Source organism: Podarcis erhardii (assembly GCF_964252035.2).
Source record: "Podarcis erhardii genome assembly, chromosome: 8".
Lineage (NCBI taxonomy): Eukaryota > Metazoa > Chordata > Lepidosauria > Squamata > Lacertidae > Podarcis > Podarcis erhardii.
Window position 1 is genome coordinate 62,763,077 of NC_138499.1, and position 11,595 is coordinate 62,774,671.

Below are 11,595 nucleotides of genomic sequence, written 5' to 3' on the forward strand. Positions count from 1 at the left end.
TGAAGTGGTGGTTTGCCCACCCCTTCCAAAGTCATACTACTGACACCAGGCAGGGCAGGAAGTTCTAATTTTCTTAACAGCAACACACAATTTGGTTTCTTGGGGAGCCAGAATTAGGGGCTCTGGCTCCAAAGCCACTTTCATCCAGGCCCTGAATGCCCCATTCTGGATCCTACTGGCAATGGAGGGGGAAACACTGAACTCTCTCCCTGCTCCCTTCATTATTGGATTATTGAACCATCAGCTCCATATAGGCAAAAGAAGCTCAAGGGTTTCAGAAGATAATGGGGAGATATTTTTTTTTTAATGCTACTATGGTATATTTAAGCAAATAAAATAAGGTTGGGAGACTGGAATATCAATGATGCAACTTCATCCTGGGGGGGGGGGCAGGAAGGGGGACCACTACAAAACACCAGAAGCAACATTTATTGAACAACTTACGTTGGCAGAAAGTTAAAAGAACTATGGGAATAGTATACTGTTCTGAGGGAGCGGTGTTTCTAGGAATCTTATAGTAAATAGTTTTTCTGTGCCAACATCTGGAAAGGCACTAAAATAAATGAAAATAAGAATTTGAGATTTACAGGAAGCAGCTGTGAAGTGTGAAAACAATTGTGCTTTTCAGTCTTCGGTAAGATGTAACTTATCAGCAGTTTTCTCACATGTAGTTGTTTTCAGGGGTATTAACACTACACCCTCTTCTTCTTTTTAGCTGTAGTGCTAGATCAGGCATAGGCAAACTTGGCTCTCCAGATGTTTTGGGACTACAACTCTCATCATCCCTAGAAAACAGGACCAGTGGTCAGGGATGATGGGAGTTGTAGTCCCAAAACATCTGGAGGGCCGAGTTTGCCTATGCTTGTGCTAGATCAGAAAGAAGGTGCAGTCTTTATTTCTGAAGGAGTCAATCCCCTGTTACCTGCCCCACTGAATATGTACTGGTAATTAATTCCACAAACTGCAGAAACTAATACTGGTGCTGTATACTGAGACAGAATAGTTAGTAATACACGTGTACCACATATAATGATTTTAAGGAAACTACAACTCATTTAGTATACTATAAAACAGGAGAGAGACCAAGAGGCAGGTGAAGAGTCACAGGTGTCTCCCCCTCCTGCTGTGACAATCTCCACTCGCCTCCCACTCTTGTCTCCCAGAACCAGGAGAGGCACGAGAAGAGAGAAGTTAATTTTACACAGGCATAGTTTCAGATTGCTTGGGGAAAACCCTAGAGAGGATGGGACTTCAGCAGCTGTGGGGAGGTGGAAGCATTCAGTCTCAGTAAATACCGTATTTTTCCCTCTATAACACGCAGATTTTTTCTCCTAAAAAGGAAGGGGAAATGTCTGTGCGTGTTATAGAGCGAATGTGTGGTCCCTGGAGCCGAAAAATCAGGCAAAAATCAAATCGCCAGGCAAAAATCAAATCGCGGCGCTTCACGGAGAAGGGAAAACTGAAAAGAGGAAGCGGCTGCTTTCCTGCATTCTGCCTCAGGGTCTTACTGCCCACCCTCCTCTGTTTCGTTGCTGTGTTTGCTGAAACGGAACAAAGAGCAGGGAAAGCCCCTCCCCTCCAGGCAAGCTCCGGTGCTGCTGGGGGAGAGGGAGAGAGAGGGGGGAAGGGAGAGAGAGAGAGGGGGGAGGGAGAGAGAGAGGGGGAGGGAGGGAGGGGGGGGGGAGAGAGAGAGAGATGGCTGGCTGGCTTGGGTGGGGGAAAACTTTTGCCTTTCTTTCCTCCAACCCGTTAAATCCCTCTCCTGCATTCTTAGCCAGCTGCTTCTCTGCACACCCCTCTAATGTCCCTTCTTTGTTTTTCCTTCGCTCCCCACTTAAAATGTGGTTACAAAGCATAGATCCACATGGATCCTCAGGATTTTTGCATTGGGTCACCCCAAATTCACCATCAGATCACATAGCATGTCCATGGCTACAGCCTGCCCCCCCAAAATCACGCACCCACTGTTGCCTGGGGCTGCAATGGTGCAAAAATGTGGTTAAAAAGCATGGATCCACAGGAATTCTCAGGATTTTGGCATTGGGTCACCCCAAATTCACCATCAGATCACATGTCTGTGGCCACAGCATGAAGCCCAAAAATGATACATCCACTGTTTCATTCAGAATGTTTTTTCCCTTGTTTTCCTCCTCTAAAAACAATGTGCGTGTTATGGTCAGGTGCGTGTTATAGAGCGAAAAATACGGTACTTCATGGGGGCAAGACCTACTACAGAGATAAGTTGCTGTGCTCATTAGGCCTGGCACTCCTGTGCAGATACAGTTTTTGCTAATAAAGAGTTAACTGCAACGTATATGGTGTGATTTACTGCTGGTTTGCTCCTGCCACCAACTCTGGAAAACAGCTTGTCAAGATGTTTTAGATTTTTATTTCCCTGAACTATGTTCTACTTTGACCTTGAATAAGTGTCAACTAAGGCATTGGCTCTTCTAGGTAGAATCAAAAAGGAACCTGCAAATAATTAGAAACACAAAAATTTCCGCTTGGCACCCACTCTTGAGAACAGAGTATATTACAGCTAAGTTATTTGACCAAACTCTCACCAGTTTCCTTAATAAATAATAATGTCTTTATTGAATTGCATTTCCAAGTGATCCCCACTGCAGTTTGGGATGGCTGCTACAACAAGGTCCCTTATGCAGATAGACTTTATATTTGTGGTCAACTCCAGGTGGAAGACATCACACATTATCTATTAGCCTGCTTTTTATATAGAGACCCAAGAAATCAAGCTGGATTTGAATTATGGGTGTATAATCTGTATTCTTTTATTGGTACTGTTGCTGTGGGTTTGTCATGGCCTATGGCTAGAATAATAAACTTATATTGATTGATTGACTTTTCATGAGTAATAAACAAACACATATTATATCTGGGCCTGTTTCAAAGCATGCCCCCCCATCAGATATTTAAATCCATTTTATCTCTTACTTTAAACAGACATTCGCTGCAATGCTTCAAGTAATTTACCATTGCTTACTGCACTAAGCCCTCTTGATTAATAAAGAAGTTAATGTGGTATGCCCTTTGGAAACAAATTTATATTTCATAACTTCTAAGTCCCTAATATAAAAGTATTTTGAATTCAGCAAGGAACGTAGCTGTTCAGGTGTGCCAACTTGAATAAAATAATGTGGGGGGCCAGGTAAGACCCACCCCACACAATCGATCACAAGTTTTGGCGTGCACACACCATTTGATTATTTATTTATCATTTTCAATGCAAAATTACAACAAAAATTGCAAACATAAAATCCAAAAAAAGGAAAAAAACAACTACAAAGAAAACCATGCCATCATAATAATCTTTATGTACATACACATATTGACTTCCATTTGAATGGCAATACCCATCAACTTGGGGGGACCTCCGCCCCCTCAAATATTTTATGAGTGGGGGACAAAGGGAACTCAGCCCCTAGGAACAGGCGCCTATGTATGTATTGAACATGTTAACCTGTACCAACTAGCATGTTTTAAACATCACACTTACTGCCCCAACGTGTTTAAAGGCTGCTCATTTCCCTTGATCTCTGAATGTCTTAGGCAGGGCATGATCCAGTTGTTCTTTTGCTTCCTCAACACCCTCTCCTAGTGGCCTCAAGCCCCTATCCCTGTATGTAGCCTTTTCACAAATTAAAAGCAGTGTTTGTAGGACAGCTGTGTGCATTTAACAGCACATTTAAGGGACTCGCTGGGTCAAGCCTGCAATATCCCCCAACACTTCAGGTTTTATACTATCTACTCAACCTTTGCCAGTAGCTTCATGTGGGGAAATGTGTTCATAATCCTGTTACTAAAACTGAAAAAGAGAGAGGTAGACTTGCTGTTTGGATTAAGGATAACTTGCAGCTCTGCATAACTATCAAGTGCTATCAATAATCCATGACGACATGTAGAACTCTATTAATAAGAAATGCTGTTATGTGGAAAAGGCGAAGCTGGTGTGGTGTTCTAGTTCCAAAGGAACTGAATACTCACTGTGACACAGCATCTTATACCTTCCCATATTAGATCATCCAATATATTTGACACAGAGGAATTATAACATGGCATGGTCATACTAGTCAAATTCTGGAAGGTGGCCTAAACAGACATGAGCAATACATTCCCCAAGATATAAAATATAAGTAACCACTTTTTTTAAACCGTTCATAACATTTCGAGGATGAATCAGGACACAGGAAGTTGTAGGGAAGAAGGATGCACAAAACTAATACAATTTAAAGTATAATTCTGGTTCTATTTCCAGAATGCTAGAATGAAAATTGCCTATTATAACCATGGAAGGAAAAAGAGTACAGACATGCATAACAATCAGAAGAGTGCCATTTCATATGAGAAAAGGCTAAAAAAGATTATGATCCAGTGCTACATTGTGCTGGACAGGTAAGATGTGCATTAGTTTTACATCAAATTGATAAAAATTTGCAACAAGTTCAATTAGAGGAACATAGTGGAAAAATCCAATATACCTTCAGTTATTACAGCAATAGGGGTTCTATTTTCATGGATTATATATTGCATAGCAATTTACATTTTAAAATACTTTGAGCTCATGGCACATGTCCTTACCATTCAGTTTGCAATGAGAAATATATCTATATAGCTCATCTCTTATGAACCTGATGGACTATCCACTGTCCAGTTCAAATCTATGTTCTCCTAATAGCTGGCTTTATTCTGTGAAAAGAGTAGAATACTCACACAAGTTGGTCATTTTCAAAACTGATGACACTTAAAAGGAAACATCTTCAATCAACCTGTAGCTGATGTCTTGTATGGCCGCTCACTTCCATATAATTGTATGCATTAAAAGCATATTTCCAGAATACACTGATAAAATAATCTGTTTTTAATTTGTATATAATCATTAAAAGGCATGGCACACACAGCAAAAATTGTACTCATCATTACATAGAAACAGTCTGTGCATACATTACAATTTGTGGTGGTAGAGGGTAAGTTGTGTTCTGTGAAATATTAAACCACCCTTTAGCCAGTGGGCTGTATCCAATGGTGCCCTTTGCACTGACATGTTATATAGGTGGTGGTGGGGAATCAGTCTAGAGCAGGCATAGGCAAACTTGGCCCTCCAGATGTTTTGGGACTACGACTCCTGTCATCCCTAGCTAACAGGACAAGTAGTCAGGGATGATGGGAGTTGTAGTCCCAAAACATCTGGAGGGCCGAGTTTGCCTATGCCTGCTCTAGAACATATCCATGGGTCCCTTCTAGGCCAGCAATTTTATATCAAGGAGGCTTAGAAACTAGAAGAGGCCGCTGAACTGGTCAGACTAGTTTTTTTGTAATAAAATGGCCTTAGCTAGCAGTTAAGTATCACCATTTACATGTCCAAAGAATCTGTCCTGTTGCTATGGAGACAAGTGGGTGGGCTTTTTCCCACTTCACCAGTCTGAATGCCACCTCATCCTCCGCAACTGCACCAGGCATTCTTAGCCTGTTCCTTAATCAGGGCCAGATTACCATTCTCCATTGGAAAAACAACAACAACCTTGAAGTGCAGGGCCAAGTACAAATATTTAAGAACTTCTGATGTAGAGGAAAGGGTGACATTTTCCCCAGACCACAGCTCTTGGCACTGGAGCTCTCAGTTTCCCTTCTGTAACTCCATGTGTTACTTCAAGTGCATGAAGTGCAGCTATCTCCTCAAACAAAACGAGAAGTCAAAGGTTTGACCAACCCTTTGTTTTTTACTCCACTCCAGCCTACCAAGTGCAGTAGCAAAGCAAGAAGTCTACACATGTCCTGTGCTGCTCAGTATTTTTTGAGGGGATCAGCTAAGTACAATCCTCATAGAGACAATGCATTGTGTATCCGACAAAAGGTACAAAAGAGCCCATATCTGCATAAACCTAAAGCCTCAAATGCAGAGTTTTTGTTGACAACAGACAATTTGCTGACAGCTAACACCTCATATAATGCCCTATTATTCCTACGCAGCCTGTATGAGGTTCAGAGCCTGTGCTTCCATAGCCAATTCAACATTTGGAGCTTTGATACACAGCTTCAAAACAATTATTTACCAAAATAAATAAATAAATAAATTTAAAACCTGCAATTTCTACTGGAAAGCATGCCATATTGGGTTGCTCAGGACTGGATTAAAGTGGTCCCCCTAAACCCTGCTTTCTGATCTAGCAGTATTAATTCACATAGAAAATAGGATCACAGAACCCTCACCTTTGCCCGGTCTGGGTCCTCCTGCATTAGCTGTAGAATCTTTTCTGTTCAAGGGTGTTCTGATTCTTGCACAGGGGGGAACCACAGCTTTCATTGAGGATAGTAGTCCTAAAATGCAGGGGATTTAAAAAGAGCTCAGTGCAGGGAGCAAACCGGGATTTTTCCTGGTGGGAAATACCTGGGCACTTTGGGCACTTTGCTCAGCTGATAGTAATGCCTTCATCAGTAGAATGGGGAGGGAAGCATTTTGTTGTGATCCCACCCCCCTCACCCTGCATCTACTCTAGATCTGCTAGAGAGTTGGGGGATCCTCTAGGACAGCTTGAGGGGAACATGGCGGTGGGCGGCTACAGAAGAGAGGAAAATAACTGGAACTTGCTTCTCTCATTGCTCTGCTGACAGAAACCTTACTATCTGCTGAACAACACTGTGATAAAAACCTTTCTGTGCTGCCAGGGCCTCTGTTTAACTGCAGTTTCCAGCTTTCTCAGCACAATAGTTAATCCAGCTATAATGCCAATAAAATGATGCACAGAAAGGGAAGGCAACCAACCCCCTTTCACCCTCTGCAGAGGCAGTGAAAGTAAGATTGAGTGTTGCTGAGTGGAAAACTTTCCCTTTCCCTGATAAATCACTAGGGGGTGAAAGGAAGCCTTGAACTCCCTTTTAGTATATAAATATTAACTATAGTTAATCTTCATTATTAAAGTGTTATACTGGCATCCCACCAAGGGATTGTGAGGGAATATTGTATATAACCCATATTTCATTTTTTTAAAAATTACAATGTACTTATAGGAATATAAGTAGGTGTGTTGAATTGTGGCTGCATCGTCAGGATGTTATCTTGCTGCTATTACATGTCTTGCAAACTGTAATTTTTGATGGTGTTTTTAGGGCATTTATCTTTACCACAGTACTGAAAGGAACATCTTTAGCTATGTTCCCCAGGCCATCACTTCATTTTAGGGGCCAGCTACACTGTTTCCTGTAGAAATCAGACCTGGGCTCCTGAGCCTTGCTGGATTAGGCCAAAGGCCCATCAATCCACTATTCCGTTCTCACCACATTCTGTTCTCACTGATGCCTATGAGGAGCCCACAAGCAGGAGACGGGCACAAATGATTATCTCGCACAAGGCCAGTCCTTTTCTTTAGCCAAGCTGGTACACTGGTCTCTGGTGGTGCCCTCCCAGCCCCCTGAACTTCCTTGCTTCATTGTCTGCCCGGCCCTGCTTCCATCACTGCCCACCAGCTGCTCCCACTCACCCAGCAAGGCTGTCCATCACTCCCTCCACCTCCTGTCTGCCTCATTTTAGGAAGGGCCAAGGGCGTACTTTCTCAGAGCAAGGCATCCTGGATAATGTGGCTGGAAGTATGCCTGTGTTGCAGTCATGGTTTGCTGCAGCCGCTATAAATTTAGGGGAATGGCTTAGGTGATCAAATAATCTTTACTATTTGCTAAATTTAAGCAGCGTTTCTTACTGCTGAAGTAAACCATCCTGCCCAGGATTTTCCACTCTGAGGAAGGACCATCTTGGCTTTTTAAAGAGAATGACAGGAAGGAAGGAGGTCACAGAGAGCCAGTGGCATATTGTGGGTTGCCAGTGCCCAGGGCAAGGCAGGTATCCTTGGCACCACCCGCTGATAGGCTGGAATGAAGGGGTAGTAGCTTGGTGACCTACCTGAGTGCCAGCTGTAGTGCCCAATGAGCGTTGAGCATGGTAGAGAGTGAGAAGGGGGATTGGTCGGGAGTGGGTATATTTCTAAAGTCCATGTAGAGGGTGCCCTAGCAACCAGCTATTACCCAAATCCCTTCCTCAGTCTGCCCATTCAAACACTGGGAGATATTCTGTGTGATAGGGAGGGTGCACTATTTATTATTACTACTACATTCTATTTTTTTTCCTTTGAAATTTTGTGCCCCTAATAATTTTGCACCCTGGACAACTGTCCCTGTGGCCCAACCCATGCTACACCACTGTAGAGAGATCGCATTCTTACACTGGTTTTGTATGTTAAGCAAGGCTGAACATTTAGTTTATTAATTGGTTAGATTAATTTATTGAAAACCCCCTATCATCAACTAAAAATGTGTCCTCAGGTAATCAGGAAGAAGGTATAACAAAATAAAACCACACATAAATGAGAAATCAAAGAGCGGTAGCTTTTTGTTTGCTGCTATTTAAGATTGGTCACTCTCTCTGTAGGCGATAGCTATTTATGGGTAGACGGTGACCTGGCTACAAGCCCACACTGGGAAGGAATGTTTCATTTTATTCAATGGCAAGCTGTTGGCAAGCCAATGACAGTTCCAGCAGGCTTCTGAAGAAGTCCAATATTTAGATCAGGTGGTGGAGGCGCAAAGTATTGGGTTAAAAATGATATTAGATTGTTAGGGTTCTGTGTTATTGCGTGAGAAAGATAACATCTAATTATAGCTATGAATTTAGCATTATTATTATTTTCTCAAAAAAGAAACACATCAGGACATAAAAACCTTCATCTGGGGGTCAGTGCATATTAAGCCACATTTATTCTTGATGAGGAGGCTAGGACACTATTATTAATGGGAGTACTAAGAGTTGCATTTATCACTGCTGTGAGCACAATCCTGCCAAAGATATGCCTCTTAATTAATTACGGTAGGTGAGTTGGCTACATATTTTCAACTGAAACCAATGAGACTTTCAGTTGCTTAGGTTTGGCTTGTGCAGAAGGTCACTTACGCAGAGGGGCTTTCACAACCAACCCCTACTGCACCCCTTGTGCCTGAGGTGCCACATCCTTAAGACTGCAGTTCTGTGCACTCTAGTAGGTGCTGTTTGGAGTGTTTCTGAGGAGTAACAACAACAACAACAACAACAACAACAACAACAACAACAACAAATACTTATTGTGTTGTATTTATGTTATATTTATTAAGAACCAGATATAAAGAAATGCAATAATAAAAGGTGCACCTTCAGAGTAATGTGTATATTATGCTAAAGATAAATTAGTTTTCTCTTTTTCTATTATTAAACATGTTAGTTCCTCCAATATACCTCCTTCTATTGATAAGCGATTCTTTTTCTGAACTACCAAATGCCAATACTTTAATGTTTATACATTTGCTCAGAATTTCACACAAACTGGCACTGTATAGCACATATTTCACAGGGGACTTACAGAATTTAATATCTGCATTTATTTGATTTACTGTAAATGGTTGTTTATTTCTGGATCATTCTTAATAGGTTTTATTGGTTTTGCTGGTTTTGTAAACTGGATTTGTAATGGCTTTTAGTCAAATACAATAAATAAATAAATAAATAAATGATTGATTGATTGATTGATTGATAGATAGATAGATATTTATAAATACCCAAGCTGTACACAAGTAGACATACCGGTATGTCTTTAAAATGTCAACACAGTCAAAAACTGCTTCCCAGATCTCCAGGAGACAGTCAGCACCCAAAGATGCTGTTAGCTTTTCCAGAGCTCAAAACACAGCATTTTAACTCTAACTTCAGTCAGTGCTTTATATGCACTGGCTTACATAATCTCCACCAAGAGTATGTGTGAGAGAAAGACACGCTTTTCCTTTCCAGAATAGTTGCTGGCTACTTTTTAGTCATCTCCTATCCAAGTGGTTTAACCACTTTAGTAGACTCTTTCCCAGACTCCAACCTTATGATAATAAAATCACTGAGTTGGAAGGGACCCTGAAGGTCATTTAGTACAACCTCCATCAGTACTATTAAGGTATCAAGAAAACAATATAAATTTTAAATAAGACAAATAGGTCATAATGACCAGATGGATTATTGGCAGATTTACACCAAACCTTTGAATAGTTTTGCCTGTTTTGCTTAATTATATCAGGCAGACTGGTAAGATGCTTAGCACCTGAAACAAAGTAAATATAGTATTGATACCAAAACCTGATGAAATTCTAGAATGATCAGAATCTTAAAGACCAATATCATTGATGATGACATATTATAATGCTCTAAACTCTCTTTTGACAGCTAGATCAAGGAGTATTTTTTGAAAATTATGCTAGTACAGAAGACAAAAATGGATTTATAAAGAGAATAAAGTTAAAGGACAGACTAATGTGGTACAAAGTATAAACTCTAATAAGAGGCTCATTGTACTATACTTTTAGATGCTGAAAAGGCTTCTGACAGGGTAGAATGCGGTTTCTTAAAGCAAGTGTTGGTGAAGAACAGTAATTGGATAAATATATACAGTGGAACGTGATCTGTGCAGGAGGCACGTTTGCAACCCGCAGCGTTCGCAACCTGTAGCGCCGCATCTGCGCATGCGCGGGTTTCTGCACATGCGTGAGTGCCGAAACCCGGAAGTAACCCGTTCCGGTACTTCCGGGTTCGGCGCGGTGTGCAATCTGAAAACACATAACCTGAAGCATCTGTAACCCGAGGTACCACTGTAAATGACAAACTAACCACCATAATTGCAGCAAATGGCTGTTTAACCAACTTCAAAGAGAGATTCATAAGGGAACACTTTATTACCTTTATTTTAAAATTCAGCTATTTCTTGCTTCCACCACTAGCAGTGACAGCAGCCTTCATTTACTGTGCTCTCCCTTCCAACATGCAAAATCAGGAGTGGAAAGGGCTTGCAATTCTCCCACTTTCTTTGGAGGTGCAAAGGAAAGCCCTTTACAATCCTCCTCCTTCTCCTGTGTGCCACTGATGATGGAGGGGGCAATGGAGAAGGCAGGATTACAAATAGTATTCAAAGCCTCCCTCAGCTTCTTTCTATTTCCTATGTCCCAGTGTGTACCTTTTAACATGTACACATTGGGAAATGTTTGCTTAAGTAATGAGATAATATCAGATCTTCAGGCTTCAAACCTAACTCATCCTCTTAAAGCACGCTTACTGGTGAAACATGGATTCTAACTTGTGTTAATGAATACAGAAATGCAAGCTCATTATTATTTTGGATTGATACAGCGTACACTGGTGGCATAAGATAGTATGTGCACTAGCATAAACTTGCTTCAGTTCTGTATTCAGTGCTGTTAAACCATTGTATTTGGACTGATGATTCTATCACTAGGACATTCTGTGCTACAGCATTCCGGATTTAGATGTCTGCTATAACTATCTCCCCCACAGTGGGTCTAGGCGCTATTATTATAGAGAGATCCTACCTGTCGAAGGCTTTGTTTTAAAGGGAACAGAAATCGTGTTCTACCTGAGCTATAAATACATCATGCTTCTTTAGGGATGCTTGGCATTTGTTGAAGGATGGAAGCCAGCTTGAGTAAACCTTTTGAGAAAGAATGCAGGATATCAATGATAAAAAAGAAACAAAAATTGGGTCAAAGTAGACATGACAATAATTGGGT